Source organism: Varroa jacobsoni, unplaced genomic scaffold, assembly GCF_002532875.2.
Source record: "Varroa jacobsoni isolate VJ856 unplaced genomic scaffold, vjacob_1.0 scaffold_1209, whole genome shotgun sequence".
Taxonomy (NCBI): Eukaryota; Metazoa; Arthropoda; class Arachnida; order Mesostigmata; family Varroidae; genus Varroa; species Varroa jacobsoni.
In genome coordinates, this window is record NW_019214111.1 from 221,505 (window position 1) to 247,410 (window position 25,906).

General features: G+C 40.9%; 1 long non-coding RNA gene across 1 annotated transcript in view; it reads left to right on the plus strand.

Annotated features, from left to right (window-relative positions):
* Window positions 1-25,906, plus strand: part of LOC111267686 (uncharacterized) — a 68,950-nt gene that overhangs the window by 37,513 nt on the left and 5,531 nt on the right. The window contains exon 2 of the long non-coding RNA XR_002684780.2: window positions 19,234-19,959. This is a non-coding gene — a long non-coding RNA (uncharacterized LOC111267686). The remainder of the gene's footprint in view (window positions 1-19,233; window positions 19,960-25,906) is intronic.

The window sequence follows — 25,906 nt, forward strand, 5'->3', positions numbered from 1 at the left end:
ACACATTTGCCGAGTGAAGGGACTTTTCTTCAAACCACATTATCATTTCCGCATTTGGACTGGAACACAGTCCACATTGTTTCAGCAACCATATTTGAAAATGGCTTACCCAAATTGTCAGGTTAAAGTTTTACAAAACCCTATAATACGAAATAGAGTTTCTCAGATAAATTTGCCACTGATCTATTGCGTATACTCGACTTGGCTGTGCTCCGTCTCTAAACACTTGGCTGTGTAATGATCGTTAATGAATATGTATGCATTTTACTACTTATCGGCTTCTTACAACAACGCACAAAGTGTCCTACGAGAGATAGTTCTGCATCGATCGGGTGCTACTAATTTAACCCAACTCAGTCAAAGTCCGTACACTATACAGCCTATGTGCCGGCTGTTATCGGCACTTTATCATAGACTCTTCGAGACGGAAGCTCACTCCCTTGCTTGCGGCCGACTCAGATAAAATGGTGCTTAGGGCTCTCTTCAATCGACTATTTGCTGTCTAATGGAAGATCCAGATTTGCTCTATATCCCTTGTAATGGTGCTGCCGCAATCGGATGGGCTTGTAAACGATTGATCTTTATTGTTTCGTTCTCGCAATTACCGAAATAGGGCCCTTGCTATAAATTGTGATACTGCATGTATGAAATGGATATAAGGAACTGTTGGTAGCAAGCTACAGCCTCGGACATGTTGAATGAACATGACCAGTTTTGAAGCACGATTTTGTGATTTTTTTTTCATAGTTCTACGTTTTTGTTGTTGGAGAAGATATTTCCTTAGTATATGGCCACAAAGTCAGGTAGTTTAATTGTTTGGGTTGTAGATTCTAGCACGACCTAGAGTGGATAGAGGACTCTTGACAGTTTGAGATTCTTCATTTTGCCCATTTGTTTATGTTCAAATGGCAGCGGAGTAATCGGCAATAAAAATTAGGCTTAAAAAGGCTAGGGTGAAAATATTTAAATTATCAATGGACTCGTGCCCCAAGAGAGCGAAGGGTACAACAATCGAATACGTTAAAGTATAGTATACTTATATGCAAACATAGAAGGGAATTACATTCTGAAGTATCGTATCATACGTATCGATGTCTTCGTTCAAAATTGCGAAGCATTTCTGTAAAGCATCGTATTGTCGTTGGCTATATTCCCTTACGTTTACCTGTAAACATTGCGGTATGGAAAAATCTACCATACTCAATTCAAGACATTGTCACACTATGTGACGACTCAACGTTCTATTGTTTTGACAGAGTTGATTTGGGGTCTTGCCCGAAGTTTCGTCTGTTTTTCTAGAGCGCTGCGAACCTCCTTTATAGCCTTTAACAAAAAAAATATCAAAGGCTTCTGCTTAAGCAGACAGCTGCTCGAGTTGAAATGACGCAAACAAGCGTTCACCTGTGGGCTTTGAAAAAGCGTAGAGATCCCGGTTTGGGCAGTTACCACGGCCTACATAAAACGATTCGTTTCCAATGCAATAAAATTCCAGACGAAAAGCGCGCCTTTTTCGCCTCCCCATCAGCGTCGCATAACCGTTAAGGGGTTCAAGTAGCGAACGTCAGTGAAGGCGAATCAGCCCTTGCGAAATCAGAATGCCGTATAATAAGTTAAAATTTGCTTAGTGGCCTCAATAAGGTGTGTGTGCTTACTGGTTTTTGTTATTGCGTTTTCAGCCGCGAGGCCCATTTGCATCTATTACAATTAACGAAACATATTTGTTCAGTAATCCTTGATTTAATAATATTAGCAGTATATTAGCAGAAGATGTTGTTTTATGGGTTTAAGTGGTATATATGGTTAACAATTGTCCAATAAATACCCTGACTGTGAACAGACAAAACGCTGAAAACACAAAAAAACTAATGTTCGCGTGTCTACCTAGTGGCAAAAGAGAACTTGACATGAAGATTTCCATGAGCGAGGTGAGCATGCTGCTTATGCGATCTGTCTTTTATTTATTTTTCAGTCATTAACAGCTTTAGTCACCAAAAATGTAAACAAACATAGCATATATATATATATATGGCATGATGGCACAACGAAGAGCGAATCACTATAGAATAGTGATATCATATACTTTCAAAAATGACACACACGAAGTAAACGAAAAAACTATATCAGATGCGAAAGAGTTTATCAATGAAATTAGATGAGCGGGGCAGAACGGCTGATGCCAAAATGATTTGCCACCTGTTAGAAAAATATTGCCATAGCGTCTTAGTGATCCAAACGGGAGTATTCCTATTCAGAAGTACTATAAATAACTTATAAGCAAGCTGGCAATTAAAAAAAGATCCTATCTCATCTAAGATGTAAGGGTTCAAACTATGATAGAAAATGTGGCAGCTATACCCAGGTCAGGTATAATGGCTAACAAATGCTACGAATGTTGAAATTTCGCTGTAGGTAAAGGATCGATCGGGTTCGTAATTGATTTATAAAAAAAAAAACTGGGAGTTTTCGGGAGAGACCAACTGCGACTCAACGACGGAAATAAGAAGTGGCTTCTTTTCTACAATAGTTCCGTGTACACCAATCAGGAATATTTGCATGCTGTCTAACTAACATATATAGTTACAACCATAATCAACGTCCATGGTTCGTAACTTACAAGATAACCTACTCGATTTATAAACAAAGCTTATACAACACAATTAAATAATGAATTCTGTAACTGTCCTTGATTAACAGTTACAATCTTTTGACATACGCCTTACGGATGATGGCACAACACACGAAATCTGTTTCTATTCTTCAGTGTAGCCTAGTTTTCTACCATTCGGGTGGTGGTTTTATTTTTAAAATTATGCACCAATACTATAATAAACGTTGACACCTGTATTTGTATTTGTACTAATCTTGAAACTAGTATTGCGTTAACCGAACGTCGAGTTTGGTCTCGCGTATCAGGGATTAGCGATGTCGAAAAGTAAGCCAATAGGATAGTGTTCTATTGTAATGTTCTCAACATGTATAACGAGACCAATTTGGATACGTATAAACGAAGAAGATCAACGTTCTCAGCAATGCTGAATAGTTACGCGTTTCGATCATACCGGCGTGCACGGATGTTTGCGATTAAATTAAACGCTCCTGACGCTCTTGGAAGGAACGTCGTGAATACGTTAAAAGAAAAAAATTTTCGCTCTGACTAGCGATTTGTAACCATCTGTGAAAATCGGTCCTTCAGCTGGTCTTCTCTTTGGCAAACGGATACCCTTCTGAATATCCAAGGTTCATATAGGGTCATGTGGTTATATTCCGACACGCATTGGGGTATAGCAAATAAAGGTTTGGTAATCAACTTTAGTTCGAGTTAAGCATTACAAAACCCTTGCCCAGGTAGAATGGAAATGTAAGTTCACTGGGTCTCGAACCCAAGTCACCTCATGTGTAACTCGGGTTATCGAGATGTCCACTAACTTTCGAGCATGCAAAAAGGCAAATTTCGTTTGGCATTGATTAAACTGACCTCGATACCGACTTATCGAGTTACTGTGCATTTATTAAGCCTTGTAAAGGCATATTTAAAGCTTGCATGATTATGAATGAAGCCAAGCACGCACCTCACCGCTCCTGCAGTAGTGATGTCCAACAAGACTTTACAGCCGGAATCGTACGACACCTCAGGCCAAGGATCGGCCAGAGAAAATACTGAAAATCTTTATCAGTAGACTGTTTATCTCTAAAGCTGTTTCAATAACAGAGAACTACTCTAATGCTCGAAGAACTTCGAAGAAAAACGTAGCTGACCGTGATATCTAAGGTCAGTACGTTGACAATTCATCTCTTGGCTCAATAAAGCATTTTGTAATAAAGAAAATGATGTATCTAATCCACTGTTCTTGGCGGGGAATGCCTGGCTTGTCTATGCAACCACCATCCTTTATAACCTATGACTATAGGATCGAAATTAGTAGACAATAGCTTTACAAAAAAAAAAAACGAACAAAATATCAGCATGTTTATGTTAAGGATACGTGTGTTACGGCGCAGCAAAACGAAGCTAGGATTGCTTCGAAAATATTTATTTTAAACTTTGAGATTTTCCTGTATCATTTTATATTAACAACAACAACAACCTAACCTTCTGTTCGAATTCGGTCCGCCGAAATACCTATCGCACCTAAAAGATGCCACGAAGTTTCTAAATTATTTTATAGATCTTTAGATGTTAAGAAGAGATATTCGCATCATAAACAGCTATAAACAGACATGTGTGAATAAACATGTCTTAAGCGGCAGTGTTTTTTCGATTCGTTTCACGTACGAATGAACGAATGGGCAGTAGGCTCCGTAACGAGATTGGTGTCAAAAATAAATATAAACAATATTCAATATTATTCATGTTTCTTTTGTCCTAGACGTGGACAGAAAATCACTAAAAAATCAAATTATGCTTTCAATATATATATAGTTATTACTAATATTGGCAACAGCGTGAGTGATTGCTAGATCCTAGTTAATTCCATGAAGCGCTGATCGGCTACTTCCGGGACCGTCGTATACCCCTAGCTCTAGTCTGCCTCGTAAAACCGTGGTACGCACAGAAGAGCGCATAGAATTTATTACGCCATGTTTGTGTGCAAACGACTGATTGATTTAAGTTCATCATTAAGTTAAGAGCATGGTAAGTTCATCAGTGCAGAATGTTAGCAGAAAATCTGTCTATGTTGAATTCTGTAATAGCACGAATATCAGCGTGGCAATAATTGAATTTCCCTATGGAGATTTCACCTGTATATATCTACTGAAATAGATTATTGCTAGTGTGTATAGTGGACGATTCCAGTATCAGCAATACGCCTCAAACAATAACAATGTGGACTCGCTGTGATTCTGCGAACTTGAGATAGCCGCATTTGCTTCCAGTAGGCCGTGCTCCCGCCTCATTTCGTAGCCAGACTAAAGCCCATGAAAAGCGCCTGACCACCTGACGCTCGCGTGGCCTTAAATATATATACCCACCATTCTCTTGTTAGTTAATGCTATAATTTACTGAATGTTAGTAGTGGCCTTTCTGGGCATCTATGGATTTGTAGAGTTGATAAATATATTTTTGAGGTAGTTCCTACAATACAGCTATATTTTTATCTTGATACGAGCGCCGCAAGCAGACTTGCTACATTGACGGGTGCTTCAGTTGATTCATGAAGCAGTATTTCATATTCATAAAACGTCGGGTGGGATCGTCAAAAGATTCGAACTTTACGTCATCGTCCGATCTACTCTCTCTGAATAATATATTTACCACCCCAGAGAACAAAGAGAGCTTCTCACGTACTGAATTTATATAGCCATCTACAAATGTATAAGCGAAACGACAAACATCCGAATAGTCGGTGTTCTCAGTTTGTCGATCTGGATGATTAATGGCTTCTATTAACCCACTTAAGATTGACAAATGTCCTTATTTTAGGCTGTAATGATTAATTATGGTTCAAATAGTAATTTGCCGCAGCCATCGTACAGGGTAGCGAGAAGTTTGGCTTTGATCTTCAGTCCTGCCTAGAAATTTCATCGTTCCCTTTTTAGTTCTAGATTGTCTATGACCTGGAATATTTGGACTTAGCTTGATTTTCATCTAAAAAGAATACTTCCTAAGATATACCTTTCACTCGGCCGATTCTACATCAATGATCAAAATGTACGAATTTTACTCGAACATGGAGGCCCTAAGCCGCATCGGTTGAAAAAAGACTCACAAGGACAAATATATATATATTTAACAACGTAGCGACAAAGCATCGATATACAGCTGAATCGATACCCTATGCACACGATTTAGTTAATTTTTCTTAGCGCTCTTCACTCAGACATATATTTAATTTAATTATATTCCAAAGTATATTTAATTTCGTCGCTTTTCGGCTTTTCTCACTCGAGTCATGGATCAAAACGGATATTAGGCGAATTACTATGATCCTGTCAATACCATTACCTGTACTCGGCATTGCCATACACTGATCATGATAACATTGATAATTAGTTATACAGAAACTGTTTTAAAATAATCCTTTAGTCCATATCCTAAACGTTTCTCTATTCCAGTGGCTTGTCGAGGATATTTTTGTCTGGGCTCAATCGTTTCTTCCCTGCTACTGAACCAGATAAAAATCTAATAGTAAAGAAATATAGCTTTGCTAACAGTAGGTCCGGGATATCCTGGCGCGTATGTAATTCAAACATGTCCAACCTTTGTTTTTATATGGATTTCGATTATTCTAATGTATTCTAAGTCTTCTACTGTTGCTGCTATTGCAATCGTGTCTTTACCGACTACCACGCCACTTTAGGTCCGGCTGGATACTTAGGGACGCGCATCGGGAGGGTTTGTCCATAACGGATCGAATCGCGTCTAGATCTAGCTCGGGATCTAGCCCATAACGTCAACTGCAACATAATCTACATTACAGCGGGACCGCACGAAAAAATTTCGCGGAACGAGGAAGTACGAGCCTCAGTTGATAAAAAAAAAAAACACACGAAAACGTTGTTGTACCTGTTTGCTTACAAGTTCATGTCGTTTCATTTAACCCTCGTGGGCCTATTATGTACCAGAAGGTTCTTTAGGTGATAACATATACATTGGGCTAATGGATGAATGCATTGAATTGGTCTTTTTTGTATAACTTTGTATCTTCGCACTTTGAGTTATCTGCGAAGATCTCATCATCGTATTTTATTCTAAATCACCTAATATATCGTACATACATGGTGAGAAGTACTTGATAGTTTGAAAATAGTCACTTAAAAGTTTTAGAATCGTTATTTTCCCAAACTAGCAGACAAATAAAATGCGGGGCGAAGAAGAGTAAAAAAATACGACGGAAACTCTAAATATCAAGCGACCCTTTTCAAGGAGTAAAAAAAACAACGAAGTTTGCCCCAATCTACGTATTTCACTTTTTCATAGAAGCTTAGCGTAAATGCTTCACCCACAAACTCCGAACTTCACACATAGGGATCTGCTGATTGAAATCACGTTACTTGCTCATTTTTACTAACTATTGTATCTTCTCCTCCCAACTTTCACTAAAACCGTTTGCACACTGTGACTTTAATGGGAGTTGAAGAGGCCACTGCTTCCACTGAAGTGCCGCGTTATCAAGTTCGAACATTCTAAGAGATAGTTGTTAATGGTCATTTTGCTTATCGTTGGAACCGTTGCCACCCGGGCAATCTTTCTTTGCATTTCTGTCTCGATCTCTTCATTATATCAACAGGCTCTGCCAGTATCCCAATCTGAGTCATCCTGAGTGCGGTTCTTTGCCAGCTATCCCGGAGGTACTTACAGTGCAAAAGGTTTGTCATTAGAAAAAAGGTAATACGGTAGAATTGGGGTGGTCTCGCCCATGTATACTGCGGGTCGTACGCCGAACCGAACAGTTTACAATATCGCTAGTGACTACTTTAAATGGCTATACAGTAAGCAATGGAATCAATACATAAACATATGTTTATGATGTTATATATATATATGCATTAGCTAATAATAATAATGGCTTGACTAGTGCATCATGTTTATGTAGTAAGCTCCGTCGACTCTGTTTGTTTTGTAAACAATACACAACGAGCAATAGCTAGGCTTTTATTAATATATGTTAAAGACGCTCTAGCTTTTCTTCAACTAAGAGACAACTTCAGGACGGCCAAGCACTTATTATTTGAGCTTCTATTTTTAATATTTCCACCGATGGCTTCCTGATAAAATCGATAATGGAATATGCTTACCTACCACTTGTTTTTTTTAGGACATGGAATGCTCCATAATCACACAAACCTAGATCGGGGGAATTAGCGGGTTGAAGCTATCGTTGGGTATCCTTTTGCTTCATTCAGTAAGTGAAGCATGACAATGAAGTGCGTCGTTGCCACCAAGTAACCAGGCTGCGCGCGTTCGATCGCCGTGCGAGCGTTCTATGGGTCTCTTGAGGAACTCAATATCGCGAGCTGCATTCACTTTTTTTTTTTAAATTTTCCGCCACTATTTCATAGTAGCAGGTGCCCCTGAGGTAAGTTGCAAGTACGGCCATCATTCTTATGCCCGAACCTAATCGACAATGCTACCGAATTCAATTTCTCTCCAGGGTGACGCCCGCCATTCTCTCGCTTAGTTTTTCTATGGCTGGTAGCAAAAATTCAACCATACTATGTTTATGATGACCGTAGAGTTCAACGTAGGTTTTTTGTTGATTAAAATTCCGCAAGTTGTACGTAGGCTATACCACACGCATTTCTAACTAGCATAAAGTTTATTCACGGGAGACATTTTTTTACATGGCTTCTAAATGTTGAGTGCCTATGCAATATAATAAAGTACATGTAAAGTGCTAGTTTTGACCGACAGAGCTCCCAGACTCCAGACTCTACTTCTGTAAAATTTATCTCGATTGCGACAGGGCACCTGGTTACCTTCTCGCTGGTTTTCTACGTTCTATTCTTGATCCTTGAAACGTTCTAATCGTTCACGTTTCACTCAGTTTTTCTCGTATAAATTTCTAGAAAACTTGAGTACTTTCCAGCTAAATTAATTAACCTTTGAACTACACGCCGCTACTTCGAACTTCGCCAGATTCCTCTGCCTGTATAATGGCAATTGAATAATGCTGCGCGTGTAATATTAGATACGTAACATTGTACGGAAATAATTATTGTGTAATTATAGTTAAGAATGAATTGGCCTTTTTGCTTTTCGTTCATGAAAACGAAAACTTTTACCAAAACCTACCAGTGCTGAAAAGTCAAGCGCTATGACTGTTCCGTTCATCATTTTTAGTTGCACAAAGTTTCGGTGCGTAGACGTCTGCCGAGTCAACTGGCAGCGTCAAAAAGGCTACACGTCTTTTTGACTATTGCCTACCTCTCTATTTGGCGTTGTCATTACGCGACAATAATAGAACTCAAATCCGGACAAGTAACGTTTACAGAAGCATGCCTTAAAGCAGTGGTGCCATCGTAAAAACCACATCGGAAGCTTCCTCCACAGAAACGCCGTGAAGGAGAGGAGGCATAGCTAGTATATCATACTACCCCCCTCCCGCTGACTTTTACGCAGCGCAATGACCTTTAGGCGAAGGCGACAAGTCTTTACTGGAGTACTGAAGTGTTTTTTGTGTCCGTCTGGAATTTAAGCCACTACTTGTGAAATGTGTACATTCTGGATTGAAGCCTAGATGATCATGCGTTTATGTTAGCAATCAGATACATTATGCACTATGCTATCAGCCTCAAGCTGAAACACTACCAATACACCAAACAGACAAACACATTTGAAAATACGCGTTGTCACATCCTACTTGCCCGCTCTGTAGGCTAGAAAGCTACAAGCGTGGCTTTTCAGTCATTAACGGTCGTGAATTAGTTTCGTCACTCGTCCTCACCGCTTCTGTCATCGGCTCACGCCGTACTTAAAACTTCAATCATCACGTTTCCAAGCTTCTCATCCTTGCCCAGAGGCGCTCCCTGATTTCCATTTTGCCGCCCCACCTTCCGTCTCAGTCTGCTTCTTCCCTGCAACACCTTAGCTACTGAAGTTCTACCGTATCAGTTACTAAACACCCCTCCCCCCCCCCACACACAAACAAGATGCTACCGCTACCATTGCTAACAGGCGGAAACACTTAGGGCAGTAATCATTCGACTTATACTACATACACGAAAGTAGACTAACGTATGTGCTTTTCGGGTTTGGGACTTGACCATTCACGATTGCATTAAGTTAATCGTTTGGCGACTGCCCGCTGCCAATTTTAGCTTCTGCTATGTTGATTCGTCCTTCTGGCCCGTGTCGACATAACCGAGGGGAATAAAGTATGAGCGGAACAACGGATTCTACAGGGGCGTAAGGAGGCGTCGAGGGATGTAAAGCGACAGAAAATAACCTGCCGGACCGACTAGGCCGATAAAGCATACAACGCATAAGGACCAAATAGGTTAGGTTAAGGAAGCGTGCAAGGAAAGGGATGAAAGCAAAAGAATCAGAGGGGACCGTTACAGCCAGCGTATAATTGTTGACGAGTATAGCTTACGACGATCGATAATAGACAAATACGTCAAACTAGAAGGCTTTACTGGGAATTGCTGTTCGTGTGTTTTGTCAAACTTTTCTATGGTGTATGTGAATGTATGTGACTGAAGACAAAAGAACGCTGAATTGGTTTGTACAAAACAACAAAGAAAGCGACACTCATGGCAAAACTCGTCGTTGCTCATAGCGATTTCGTTAAGACGGACAATTCGTGTTGAAGAATAATAACTAACGGGGAAGGGATTTGAGCTTAGAATCTAGAATGAGTCTGCCAAGGACGTGCCATCCTTTAAAATTTATTTATCCATTGATTTCTTACCGCGAACAAACTGCGTCAGGTATTTTGAAGAAGCACCGCATCGTAAATCATTTTATAAAGTTAATTGGATAAATGATCCGAGTTTTGCGTCCGGTTTTGCTTTCAAGAAGCTAGCTCCTATCAGCGTAGGACAACATGGGTTTGCCACCTTAAGTCCCCCAAAGTTTACTAAGTAGGTGCGTTACCGCCGCAAAGACTATTGACTCACTAATTCATCGTCTCAGATAGGGTTTGATTGAGGAATCTGAGGAAATGATTTTTGATGAAATCTGAACAATGGTGGATGTCCATTGAGGGTCCTGTCTACTAGCCGCCACTACTTGGGTAGATGGTTCAATTGAACTAAATTGTCGCTTTTATCCAAGACTGCCTCTTTTTAGTAATCCGTGTTACATGGCAGTATACAAAGGTTTACATATACGAATGGAAAAATAATATCCAAGATTTTAGGAATTGATTAGCGAAATATCGATTGTTAATTATACCTTTACCTGTCCATAATACATTACATGTGGCAAGAGGCCACATTCAAAATCCAAGCAGCGCTTTTCTATCTCTAACCTGAGTTAAGTGACACAAACTTTTCTAAGACATAGTCAACCAACACGCTTGCGTGACCCATAGATAAGCCGTAGAAGCCGTCTAAATCACGTCAACAGGCACTCTCAATGCACCCTTCCAAAATAAATCATCGCGTGTATTAGTCCGGGCAACACGAGATGCCACATATACGCACTGGATTTTGTATTGTCATTTTAACAGCAGCGGTCAACGACAATAGACAATAGGGTGCTCAGAGAACCCCACTGACTCTGACTGAATATCCGAACTAGTGATACCAGCAAAACCAGTACCGCTGAGTAGCAGTACGATTACAATTGCTATTACTGCTACCAGCTATATGGTCCATTCATGGTGATCATTTCAGACAGCAGATCCTCTGTAGTTCCGGTGTTGCCAATAAGCAGTGAGTGGATTTTGCTGAGCAGACATTGTTTATCTGATAAGGCAACGATCTACTAGAGGCCGCGCAATATGCAGTAACATAAACAGATTTCGTTAGAGACAGAGACCAAATGAAACCGGGATTGAGTTCAAAGAGGATTATTCAACTACACATTGATTAAATTGCCCTGCCTCGCGCCGGTAGGCAGCTGTCAGCTGACGGCTTGGTTCAGGAACAGGGCAGGCAGATTGGACGTGTTGCACCTTGGGCGACGCATACAAAATGCTGTACAAACTCTAAACTCAAGAGCCGGGAATATCGAGCACAGGCTAAGCGAACTGAGGGACTCATAGCAGGTCAGAGACAAGGAACGGGCACGGTAGCCTCGAGGGTCTAAGTATCCCGGGTCGTTTCATCGGCATGTTTTTTATAGCGAATGTTGGCGTTGACGAAATCGGCTTTAGTTCTGGGTCGCTCCTTGGCGTTACTTAGAGACGGGAATAGCGCGCGGATAGTGAATATCTTGTAGACTGCTGATGGCGTTTCCACGGCTGAGGTCGCTATGAAGGGTCTAATCGAAGGACCCCGACAAAGTGTGTTAAGATGAAACTAACCCAACCGTAGTGGGTGTTAAAATTATGCTGACTCACTAACTTGGATAGGCATAACACCGAAATATTCTTAAGGAGCGACAAGTATAGATAAGTTCTTCCCAGGTTCTCCGTTTGAATTTTAAGTATTTTATCCATCTACAAAATGACAAAGAGCTACAAAGCGTATTTAGTGTCCATAACCCGCGTTGGAGTCAGATGGGGGCGCAGACTTCTAACTTGTTACAGCCGGCGAACGGGGTTACTTTGGACATTTTATGGGCGAGGACGTAAGCATCAGCAGCTCCATGCTATTTAGTGCAGTAAGCGAGTAAAAGCTATATGACGATTTCTATCTGATTCGGCATGTAGCGGACAGCGACCAGACAAATCTATCCATTCAGTTCTTTAGATGTTTGGTAATATGCTGCAAACCGTCTGCAACGCAGCTGTACGAGCGGGTGCATTAGTATCGATGTATTTTCGTTACGACTCGACCAATAATCGCGTTTTAAGTATTTTCGAACATCCCGCCTGATGCAAGAGTGGGCGTGGCGGTAAATTTAAAATTGGTTGCCCGCGTCTACCGTCCTTTTAAGGTTACCTGAAAGATGGAGGTATGATTAGTCGCGCGTTTTTGGGCAAGTCAGAAAAAAAAACACACACAGAAAAAGGACCTGTGCTCCTTCTAGCATCTGGTCGTATTGAGTCGACTGATGTATATGGACCGGCAGTGTGGGGCCGATGGTTTTGACAGAAGAAATGCACCTGTGTTGAGTGTTGCCCAATGGGGCAATCAGATTTTGCTGATCTAGATTTAAGAGGCAGATCAACTTTAATCTAGGGAATTGTTTGTGGAGTTCTTGGCGACAGTAACTGAATTGTTAATGACTAAATTGAACAAATCGATCACGAATAAGTATATTATTTGTTTATTTAATAACAATGACCATAAGAATAATTAAGAGAAAAAGAAAGGATGAATCGTAGTAATAGAGATATTAATAGGTACTATGCTTTTTATTATCCCTATTATTGATCACCTTATGGATATTTCCAATTCTGGTCCACCTTAGACCACTGGGCTGATGTTTGCTAACTTCTTCAGCAATCGTAGTTGATTCGAATCTCAGGTAACTAACATAAGGTAACGGGCAGTGTTAAATCAAAAAAGTTTCTCGACAACGAAGACGAAAAGAATGCTCGTAATTAAACGTTCCTAGTGTAGGTTAAGTACTCGACCCGGCGCGAGTACTGTCTAACAGCACATTGAACCTAATATAGGGCATATCGACGTTCCCCCCCCCCCTCGCTCGTTTGAGTTCCGCGAATGCCCACCTAATCATATGACGACATGATGACCGAGGAAGGCCTCACATGCATCCAATGTGTAAAACTGGCGAAAAAAACACCTAGAGATCGCATGTTTACTCGACCGTACTTCGATTACACAGCCTCCCACAAAGGTGTACAAAGTGTTGCTTTCCAATGATAATTGGTTATCAATATTTGTACAGGACGTCGAAACGGCTTGCGGGCATGCTCCTGTTGTACCACACGTACTTCTGCTCACACATTTCTCAAACGATAGAGAAACTGTTAATTGTATGGACGACCTGGTTGAATTATCAACCCAGTTTCTGGTGGAGGTCGACGTGGTGGGCAGAGGATTTACTGATAAGTTAGTTAGTAACGACCTCCGAGTGAGAGAAACTGCTGACCGGTGCTTACCTAGAGTAGGTCGCACGGGACTAACATATATCTCAGGCCTGTGAAGTTCCTTGGGCAGAATCTGTCAGACTGATTTGTCTGGAAAACTGTCCGGCCTAGGAAGGGTTGTTGCGTGCTGGTGTTTTCTACGGGTACCGGTGGCTAGGTTAAATAATGTGATACTGGTAGCTGCGCTGTCCGCGGTCGCTGGTGGAAGGAAGCTGTAGCGCTGGTGAAATGTTTATTAAGAGCGATGTTAACGTATTTCATTTCCATGGAATACATTCAGTTTCGAAACTCCTTGAAAGCGTAGCTTTTTTGACATTTCAAACAGCAAGCTACGTGAGAGTGGGAATGTCTCCATAGAGTGACACTGTTGTTGGTCGCAATATCGCCTTTACATTTAACAGACCCAAAATAATGGCTGTCCTAGTACTAAACGACCTTTATTGCGCTACATATACGTACGTATGCCTGTACGTATATTTAGCGCAATACGTACACACGTATACGTATATATGCATACTACTACTCGGTGGCACAACTAAAAAAGAGCTGTAGTGCACCAATTTGTCGAATATAGAAAAATTTGATCAAATTCCGGGCTCTCGTACCTTTCTTATTGAAGCAATTATTCCCGATATAACTGTTAAAGGAGACTGCATACAATCAACGAGCGTTAGGTTCTTGGTTTAGGTCTTGACACCGCCATAGAAAAATCACTATCATTCGTACACGTTCTACAACATAAAATTGGCTACAATTCGATAAGTCAAAGCTGTTGAAATCTGCAATTGGCTTGTGAATACGTAATCCGCAATTTTGCATTCATGCAATAATCATCACTGAAGAATTATATATCTTCTTCTGAAGAATTATATATCCGAGGAAAAAATTATCAAGACAAACAAAGCTAGGCGCGATCCGACATCGAGCACGGCACTGAATGGAAATATATATATATATATATATAGGGCATATATTTGCCCTCTTGTAGCGTTAAGGATGACGACGTAATGCCATGATTATAGTAGAGAATTTAATGAAAATTCGACCACCTCCCGTATGCTTGAGCTTGCCCTCTGAAGTTCATGTGTTATTGCATTGGGATGCACAGAACATCGAACAAAACATTTTGCTTATAAAGGTTCCTTTCATTTGTTGGCAAAGGGTTCCACACCAACTATTATCATTTTCCCATCAACTGTGACCTTATTATTATTATTTTTACAGCCGGTGAAATTGTTTCAAAGGGAAACAAATCAAATATAAATAGCCTATACACTATCTCGTGACATGATTTTTCCATATTCAAATTAGCCCACCGAGTCATCTTATTTTCGAATAAGAGTTAACTTCGTTTATTAGTTAGTCCGTATTATTCGTTCGATATCAGCCCTTAGGCAACACAATAGTTGCCGACAAGGGCGAATAAGCGACTCAAACCGGACGACTTCGAACTATTTACCATAGTCCAATTGGGCTCGGCCGCGATTTCTGCCGCCAGCATGGTCATCACCACATCCAACCTCTGGAAGCTATTGACGTCACCGTTTCCGGTAGCACGATAACCGTCAACGATTAACTGCAGCGCGCTTTACGACCGCGAGCCAAGCCGATCATGTTAAGCGTATTGTAAACGTTGTCCTTTTCCATTTCTCGATGTACGGGCATGAAGCGTTTAACCTTACGGCAATCAATTCGTCAGGTAGGGAACGCTATTGATCGGTTCAAGGGGCGTCCATGCAGTTGTGAGCGAATATAACGTGAACGTATACATGCTTTGCGTTCGTGTTTATCCCTAGGGAAGTGTTTGCGTGAGAAATCTGTCTCTGGTTTGAATAGCACTTCAAACGATGAATACACCGCTTGCCTTAGCGTACGATGCTGCAAAGAGTTCGGATGCTGTCGTGAACAGCGTTGCAGGTTGCCAAGGCCGTTAAAGGTACACTTTTGCCAAAGGACAAGCCGACAGTGGGTTACTCAATAGAAGAATAGGTGCCTTGCGAATGACGAAATGTTGAAAGATCTCATTAGCTGGCGATTGCAAGTGCTCTGACGTGAATCGAGCCAAAAGAATGGAGGCGGATAAGGTGATAGATAGGGCAGGATTAGCGGTCGACAAAAGGTGCTGCCCATTTAACTCTTGCACCTATTGGGGTCAATAATGATATTCCGAGTTCGGTTACTATCGCCGAGGGCTGTTTCAAACGATTGGCCTTTTCTAGCATAGAACGAAGGGGTCACCCCTGATTCAGAATCTGGACCATCTTATTACTATATGACTTTAATTTTAGAAAAGAAACACGTAATCACTGCACCATCACGAGGACAACTTCCTCAGACGGATACACATGCAGTTAGTTCCCTCCTATAATTGAAACGGATAAGTTGACTTAAAGTTAATTAAGAAAAAGACACTTATTCTATCTAGTTTTTTTGGGATTTTTAATCAGTTCGTAATGGCGAAATGGGCGACGATGGCAAAGCATCACTGACTTTTACGTATGGATGTTTGATATCAACGTTCCTCGGTATCATCCGTAAACAGTTCTTTCCTGTAGAGTATCAACGATGAAATGCACAGACATGTAAAAATGTAGTGAGTTGAGGCAATTTGATAGGCACGATACATGACCTAAATGTCGTAGTCTTTACACGATCACCTTTTGCTCGATATCGTTTATGGCTGTAGTCATCTAGTACGGATTTAGTTAAAGCACCCATATTGCGTATTCGTTACGTCCTCTACGTTTAATGTTTTTCTATGCATTGTCATTGACTTTAAGAACCGTGAATGTAAAGCTAAGGGTATTACGAAAGGTAGATTCCACATAATTAGTGTCCTTGGCTTGATAAATTAGCTTACAATAAACGCTAGAATTTACTATCTTGCTTTGAATAGTTGCGTATACGTATTTCCCTTCGTAAGCACGTGACGTAGAGGGGACGAATGAAGGGCACGTCGCTAACCGGAGCCTTTTTCCCATTTGTAACAGACGTCTATCTATGCGCCTTATATACATATATATATATATATATATATGTATGTATATATATATATATATATGTATATATATATATATATATATACACAAAACGGCGACAGCATAAGATTCATTATTCGTTGCTGAATGCGAATAGGCCCGTACACATACTTACGTGGCTTTCAGCGTAGCAACTAGGAAATAATTAACACGAGCGCATATCTGGACATTTGCTGTGTAGGTTTCAATTAGTGGCAGATATCGTGCGTTTCCCAAATGGAGAAACGGTATAAAAAATTAAACACAGTCCACGAAAAAACGAAAAATAGAGGACAAATAGATCGACAATGAAAATTCATTTTTGTTGTTATTATTATTATTAAATGAATGTGAACATTTAAGCAGTAAAATAGAAAAGCTTGTAAATGCAATCCAATGGCTCGCTCAGGCTATTTGAGTACAAAACATTACACCGTACACATGCTTGGCCGCGTCTCTTCAGATCACAATAGCATTTAATGGCCGTATTGGTGTATTTTGTTAGTATCATGTAGAATTGGGCTTACTGCGAGCAATTTTCATCAGACTACTTATCGACTGACCTTCTACTATAAAGCTTTGCAGCTGGCTGACGAGGTCAGGGCAAACGATCTTCTAATACAATACCCACAACTATCCTCAAGGTTGGCTATCTCATTACGGCATTATGGCGTTGACTCACTCCATTCTCGTTTCTGAATAGAGATCCTATGTCGGGACGGCGCATGGTCTTGGCAGACTTGACAACGACAACACTGACTATAAAGTGGTTCTTCTTAAATTGCTTCTTCTATCTCTGATTCTGCATGAATCTTCGGGTGCTACTTAGGCTTTTATAAATCGGGGAAAATAAGAAGCCCAATGATGTTAACACAAATTTGATACATTTTAGTAAGAATATGTCCAGTCAGACATAAACGAAAACTCGCCGGATCACCATATCCAAATCTCTGTATGTATAGAAAATGATTCACGCATGTTGCATGCGTCGTTGGCAGGATTTCAAGCGGGTTTCGAACTCGAGCAGAAAGTTGGCCGTCCACTCACTGACTCAGCCAATTCTAATTATAACCCAAGTGTCTATAGAGAATATCTGCATTATCGCTAAAATAAAAATAAAATCATCATACACGAGTCTTATCCACACTTTAGAATAGATCTAGACTGCCGCTAAACCCTGTCTGCAGAATGCGTTTTTCTACCACAATGAACTACTGCGACTGATAGCCTATGGATAGAGCTTTGGTGATTCAAGTCGACATGAACGGATCCGAATCATTTCTCATAGAAGAATATCTTTGTTATCACCAAATCAATATATTAGTTTTTTTTTTTCTTACCATATGTATATAATAGCAGCCTTAGCTGGAACGATCTCGGAATCCTACAATTGTTTTAAGTTTTGGTTAAAAAAAAAACCTGTTGCCCCATCTCGCCTCAGACCCAGCGAACGTTGTCGCCCATCTGTTTAACTGGGGTCACAAAAACTTTACAATTAAATTTAAAACATCCATTAATCATATTTGAAATATTCCTTCGTCAATCGGCAAATAACTTCCCAGTAGTAATGTGGGTCAAACGATAACGGTGGGTCCAACACTTGTGTAGGTGTCGTCCAGATACGCTACGTGCGAAGAAGAAAGAAGAGATGTAAGCTACTAAAAAGTTCAAGGGACGTAAGCAGATGCAATAGGCCTTTGCGACGGTCCAGTTGGTAGCTGATATTGTTCCCTTTCAAATGACCGTTAATTTATGCATTAAAAAAATCAATCACATCTGTCAAGAATGGTTTTTCAGCCATTTTGATAAATGTTTGAGCCCTTCAAATGTAAATTTTACTTAGTATCTTCTAGCTTACCTGCAAAATTATATCGGTTTTTAAACATAAAGTTTACCGTCATCGAAGTAAGCTACCGTAAATTAAGAAAAACTAGATCTTCAGCAGATTTTCTATAAATTGCTAAAAATGTAAGCCGTTGATTCCTTATGGCGTTATTACTGTTTAGCCCAACACGAAAATTTTGCATAAAAGCTGACGTTTAATCAAATGATGATGTTGGTTATTAGTGACGCATTGTTTTCCGTTGTGATGAGAATGTTGTCTGGATTTGGATGAACTGGCTCCCTTCTAATACTTAGAATAGATCATTCAACATAAGGTACGGGACATTAAGCTTCTAGCCATTGCGATTAGTTTATAAGTTTCTATATCGGTCGAAGACGGTAAAATCTCTTACGGTGAATCTTATGATAATATTTGTTACTATTAAATTTTCCTTTTTCAAGCATCATTTCTGTGGCATAAAGAAAAGACGCAAAAAAATAAGTGCTTCACCTTTTCATTTTGGTAAAATTATGATCTTGCTTCTGGAAAGGAATCGAATACTTTTTTTTGGCACCTTTTTGAGTTGTTTTTCCGTCTGTCAGGCGACTGAGAGTTACCGCGAAGTGGCAGTGACTTGACGTCGCTGCCATAAACTGACAACGTTGTTCAATGCGTGTTTCAAGGATTGCGCGAGCAGAGAACAAACTCGAGAGCTGGTCCCGGTTGTTCCGAACTACGAACTCATTTACCCATATGTCCTAACATCTGTCACCTGTTGTTTCAGATACCGACCGTAAACCGGCTATATGCACCTGCCAAAAGTAGCTACTTGGAATAACAGTTTTGCACGTGTGACCAGATTGTCATCGAGAAGAAATTCCCTGGGTGAGCGCGGTGGCGGTGATAGTAGCTACCTGACAAAGGGCAAAATTTTCACGTGGTCACAACTCCGACGCGAACAGGCATCGTCAAAAAACAGAAAGAAAAAGACGGGCAAAACGAAACAGAAAGGGAGTCAGAGAAGGGCAAAGATGTAGGAGCGGGCAATGAAAAACAAAAGGCTGATATCCATAAGAGCAAGCTGGCTTCCTCAGATCCCCCTCGGAGGGGTCGTGATCAGGCTGTGGCGGTACCCGAGAGCGTGTAGCATCCATCTGTTGCAATAATGTGGGTTTAACTAAACCCAATCCGTGACAATCCTTCACTTGAGGAACAAGCATAACAAGAAAGGTGGGAAGAAAATATGAGTTAGAATCGCTATTGGATAGCCCTTCCTTGTCGATTGTTATCGTTGTCGTTGATAGTGGCGGTAGTGTTAGTAAGGAACGGTAAAAAAAATAACGTTGGCCAATTGCTGAATGCGTTAACACCTATGCTAATAACCGACATGGTTCAACCATTGTGAAGCAAAAAATCATCAGGGATGGAAACTGTGCCTGTGTTAATATGATGATTCTGTCACGGAACGCTGGTTCCAGCGTACGGACTACGCCAATATCGCCCGACGAAGGTGCGTATTCGTTATGGTGCTCTGAGAAGGACATCATAAATAGTTGTTCTGCGTTAGCTTATTAATAGAGTATCGACGAAATCGTTGGCGTTTGCTGAACGGACGCTGTCGGATGGATGGTTTTGTTTACATCCACACATAGAGCGATTGCATAAAATCCAAAATTGAAAATAACTATTTCATTTAATTTACTAAAGAGACAGATTAACGCATAAAATGTTTACTGTTTTTTTTTTTTGAAACCTTTCGAGTAAGGCTCGGCGGAACTTCATGTATCTGTCGTATATGCGCACCGAACCAATAGTACGGATCTATTCTTGTCGCGAAGTTCCCTCGACAAGGCTTTCTCTTCCACGCGGGTTGGTGTAATGATAGTTTTAGGCTAATGTTATACGCGGCATAGTGATCAATATGGACTTATTTATATTACTACAGCTTTTACGTTTCGTGGGTAGATAATGCATACGATAAGGTACGTGAAAGTGGAGTTATAGAGACGAGTTTCTAAGCGATGTCTATTGAAGTCGAGAGCTGTTTTTCTGAACGAAAATCTTTTTGGCTTAATTGTATTCTGTTACGTAAAGCAACGATACGCATCTAATATGTTTCTGAAGTATTGTTTTGAAGGCAACTTCCAGTACTGCACGAACTAGGATATACGAACTAGGTTGATAGGTTGGAATCAGCTCATTCGTCGATTATAGATTTTATTGATCAGCCTCCAGCTTCCGGCCTTAGACCCCCTTCAAGTTCTATTGCTAAGTAAGCCGTGAGGTGCCTCGTAAACACGCAACGTACATCAGTCTCTCCGGCCCAAATTACCAAACTTCGGCGTTGTTGACTTATATTACGTTATTTTTCCGTAGGAGACATCTTTGCCTTCCAAACTAGGTTTAGATAAATCTGATGTCTCATGACCTTTCGTTCACGCTGTGTAGATATTCATTTTCTTGCGAGAACGTTCTCCGAAAAAAAACTTTTTACGCACTGCTTACTGTTAAATAATGAACGAGTTCTTCGTTGTTAAGTATGCACTGCTGTCTCAGATGCGATGACCGCTTCACGCCAAATCTACCTACTATAACACACATAGACAAAGATCTTGTCCAGCACATGTACATTTGGGCGCGTGGATGTGTTATTATATATAAATTGAATGTCTCTTTCATTATCTCCCTATGCATTACCGTGCGTGAGCAATTTTGCATAAGAGTCTGTCAAGCAGAAGAGACTAAAAGCGACTCGCGTCTGTCGGCCTAGTCGAAGACGTCTTGCCCAGACAGACTCCTTCCTGAGAATTCATTTGATATAGTCCGCTGAAACGACTTTCAACTCTGCAACTTGCTGCTCCCCACGGCCATGATACTTACCAACCACACCATTCAAGCATTGTATTCTCCCTTTGAGCCACTCCGATCCGCGTTCCTGCCTAAACCAGCAGTGACTTTCCTTCTGCTCCAGCCTATGTATCTGATACCGCTTTCACGGCTCTTCGCTGTTATAAGAGGATTTGCGTCAGCGGCGACACCGTTGCGGATAGTCGCTCGGTAACAGGACATTGATACGTGTATGCGGATGACCGAATCTACAAACAAACTAGAAGATTCAACTATCTTGAACGATTGCGCACACGGCCACGACTCACTGATTCTTTTCTTCAGACATGGTCGGGCAAAGCTGCCACCTCGCGCACTTAACACAGCCGTCGTCATCTTCGTCCTCAATTAACTTAAATTGAAGTTCATTTTAGTCGAGAATATTGGAGCAATTAACCAGTTAATTGCTTAAGAACGTATATCCTCATGGAACTCTCGAATCACAAACCAGCATGGCCAATTTAACGTAGAGCTTGAAGAATAACGAATAGGTAATAAAGTAACAACGACAATTCTATGCGTAACATAGCAGTCTGCGTATACAGGATTTAGGTCCTCCTACATGCGACATACTTGACGGCCCTTATAGACCGTACAGACCTTCGGACCGCAGCGGCATTGTATTCATTTGGCTATACTTGAGTACTTCTAATGCATAGTTTAAAAAACTCTTTACTGGCGCTACTCTACGCGAGGGCTTTCCCCGTGAGAAGTAGAAGGATCCCGGGCGCTCAGTCGGCGCACGGTTTGACGATGCTCGAGTCTTCCCTTGAGGCCACTGAATTCGAGTTGTATTACTTTCTATTCCCTTACAATCCGTCCCCTTCAACCCCCTACCGCCACTAAACGCAGGCGGTCTAACACAAACAGGGTCAGTCTTCTATCTTACTCACGTACGTAATTAGAACGCAAGTACGCGTTCTTCTTGAATGAGTTGGAGCAGAAGAACAAGAGGGAAAAGGCGGAAATCCACGAAGACGGTGGAAAAGAGATCTATCTGTACTTTTGCTTTGCTTTGCTTTTCTTCCGGGTCTGATGACTTATTCGAAAACTAAGCGAAAGTAGAGAGAGAAAGAAAAAGGAAACCTCTGAGGAACTCTCGAAAATACGGCGAGTCAAGGCGTTGACGAGAACCCAAAGTTGAGTTCCAATGATCCTCGCGCGTTCCTGCGTTCGCCGGCAATCTTGCCCGACGGCTACTATAGACGCTGCGATTTGACTGTAGCGGCTTAACAAAGGACATCATCATCGCCACTAGCACGGCTCAACTCAGCCGCTTCGCGCGCTAGTTCTAACGAAAGAGGGCAGAGGGAAATCAAAGCTGGAGCAACAAAAGCTCAGGAGAGACGACAAAAGCACACTGCGCCATTACGGGTGCAAGCACTTGAGACACAAGGAGAAAAGCAAAAAAAGGCGACGATGATAAGGGGAAACTTCCTTCAGTCGCCATACGGGAGCAGCGCATAGAAAAGGCCAAAAGCACAAAGACACGGCCAGGCGTATAGAATGATCCGGAAACGGAAATAGCGAAGTTATGTCCTCATACATGATATCCAAGAAAGAGAACCGGTGGCGTTTCATGTGTCTGCGCAATGTGCCAATGATGAAATACATTTGGCCCAGTAGAGTTGAGTAAAACTCAACCTTTAGCAGTGTCCCTATACAATATAAGAAAGTTGAAAGATGAAAATTCAGCAAAGAAAGGCTTGCGTTTCTGTTAGCAAACGAGAAGCTAAGAGCTTTATCTCAGCGTTTTCTCTAGCAAGATAGCTTTAACCTATTACAATGGATCGGAGCTGAGTAGTTGGTTTTCAGTTACTGGCTGAGGATCAGACAGTAGTTTTCAGTGCTGATGACTTGCTATCAATAAGGTGTCGATAACGTGTTTTAACTATCGCGGTTTGCCAACAATTGAGGGCCAAGTGTTGCTATAGGGAAATGGTAACGCGGAACTCCCAAATTTTGCAGGGTCAAAATTTGTTGCTATAATAATGATTTTGGATCAGACATCTTCCATAGCTCTGAGCTGGTTGTCAACCAAACGCTACGCAGTACAGTATTGGACAGAAGCATATAGAAGCCTTAGGACAAAATGAAGTAACAGGCTTCACAATAATGAAGCAGTTGAAAAAACGAAACCTATGTATGGTGCCGTCGTTATACGGTTCGCTCAGATATTTCACTTGCCTTCCTCGAAGTGAACTAGCAAAACAAGGCCAAGGAAGACAAGACTGGAGACCTTATGAACTCTAAATCAACAAAGATAGATGGTTCTATATGGCCAAGGCCGTTATAAATTCATGTGCCCAATGCGCCAGTATAAGACATATATACACAACATATACCTGAAACGGCAGAACAATCGTAGGAGGTCTAATAAGAATTAAAAGGTAAGCAATGAAGATGATACATGAGAGTTCTACTTATATTATATTAAAATGGCAATTAGGTATCGTTATTGATGTGTCGCTATCAGTCTGACAGATGGCAGGTCAATTAGCTAAATTACTTGAGTATCAATTATGGGTTAGGCCAAACGTAACGGTATACGCCTAAAACATATGTGTTCAACATAGCTCGTACGAATCTTTTATCTACAATCTAATCAATATTCTTGCTGTCTTCAATCATCCCGAACCCCAATCTGTTAGAGTACTGATTAATCAGTAACTGACTAAGCTGCCTTCTCCCAAATCAGATACACTGTTCAATGCTATATCATTGTATAGAATCACTATATATTTCTCAATGATAAAGGAAACAAGAAAATCTTAACTCACTCTATAGCCAAATCTCGTCTATCCAACAGCCATCAAAGAATAGCATTGTTTCATTCTATCTTTCTTGTTTCATATAATCTTTTCCTTTGAAAGTGAACGCGTAGCAAAGCGTTCGGCCGCTCGACGACAAAGGATAGTCATCATTTGATTGGTCCGCCACTTTGTCTCCTGTTTTACGTTTCTATTATATGCGGTGCTCACTTATGGAAGTAACGCTGCTGGGACACTATTGTACGTATAGCTATGTACATACATATCGTACTTATCTTGAGTGTGATACTCAAGACTAGCCATATCTCTGGTTTTCCTTTATCCTGTCTTTTTCTCTTTTACTCCTCTTTTCATCCTCACTGTCATTTTCCTGCTCATCACATTATTGCTTTCCAATTTTCCTCATTTCTGTTTCACTCTTTCAAGGCACAATCCCCCTTCCATTTACCTTCGCTTCACATTTGTTTTATCTAAAAAAGTGTTTTTCAATGCCTCTTGGCCGATTGTCCCTGTCGACACGATGGATGCATGCCGTCCAATATGGTACCTTTTGGACGCATAGCATAACCGAACGTTATGCGTAAAATTACACACGTTACCCACGTGCCTCATGTACCCCACGTGTCTCATGTATCCCGCGTACCTTTTGCTGTCTGTTTGAGGACAAGATCTTTACGTCTGCAGTACCATATGATGAAGATGGTAAATGAAAAAATGCCTGAGGGGCTTTTCAACTTATCCGCATTGCAGATTTTTATATTAAATCTACTTTCAACTAATACAGTGGTGTGCATATAAAGCGTTAAGAGCGTCGTAATGTTTCTTTGATTGGGGGATACATGTAATGCGTATGTATTGTAACGTTCACCGCGCCTTTTTTGTATAAAGCTGTAATTCAAGTAGAGATCGAAACTCTATTAACTGTTTTTCGCTTGTCAAACTAGTTTCTGGCTTCGACGACAACAGGTTCACTCCAAAAACAGAGTGACGGGTTATTGTACAGAAAACATAAAGATGATGGGTCTCGCGTTCCGTGCAACTATTTATGCGCAACTTTTAAACGGGTACAATAAAGTAGTTTCTTGCTCCTATGAATAAATGTTAGTCTGATAAATGCAGACGGAAATGTCGGTCTTTAAATTAATTAGTGGACTTTTGGCGTCGATGAACGCTTTCAGCAATACGAACTTATGGGGAAAGGGTAACTGCTGAATCAACCCAGGAATAACCCGATAGATAAGGGAAGCAAATTGGAGTACAGCGGCAGTTGTTTATTCGACTTCAACGACCGCGCCTTCGCTTTTGTAACAAAAATAAAACTAGACAAAGGAGAGTTACGAAGTAGAACGAAAAGGTGGAAAAACATTTCAATATTTTCAGTTTTTTTTTCACCCAATCTCCATCCTGCTTGGTTTTCGCATGAATCCAATGTGTGCCATGCCTTTATGAATGCAAGGAATAATAGAAGACCCGGAACTAGACTGAAGCCTGGTGCCTTAAAAGTCAGCGACGATCGTTTCATCTGTTTATTACTAAGGTAAATATTGCAGAATGTATCGAGATCGCAAAGGACACGATATAGTGTATCTACCTGTGAAAGCCCATATCATCTTTCCATTAGCAGAATCTATAATCAGCTGCTGTCACGTGAATAATATCTCAATTCATGGTAGGCCCATAATCCAGTCTAATCACAGACCCTCTTTCGTGAGGCCCCTTGTAGGAATTGCTTCTTATGATCCTTCATCGGTTCGTTCATCCTATTGCAACCGTAAAAGGACCTTCTGTACTCTATAGTCT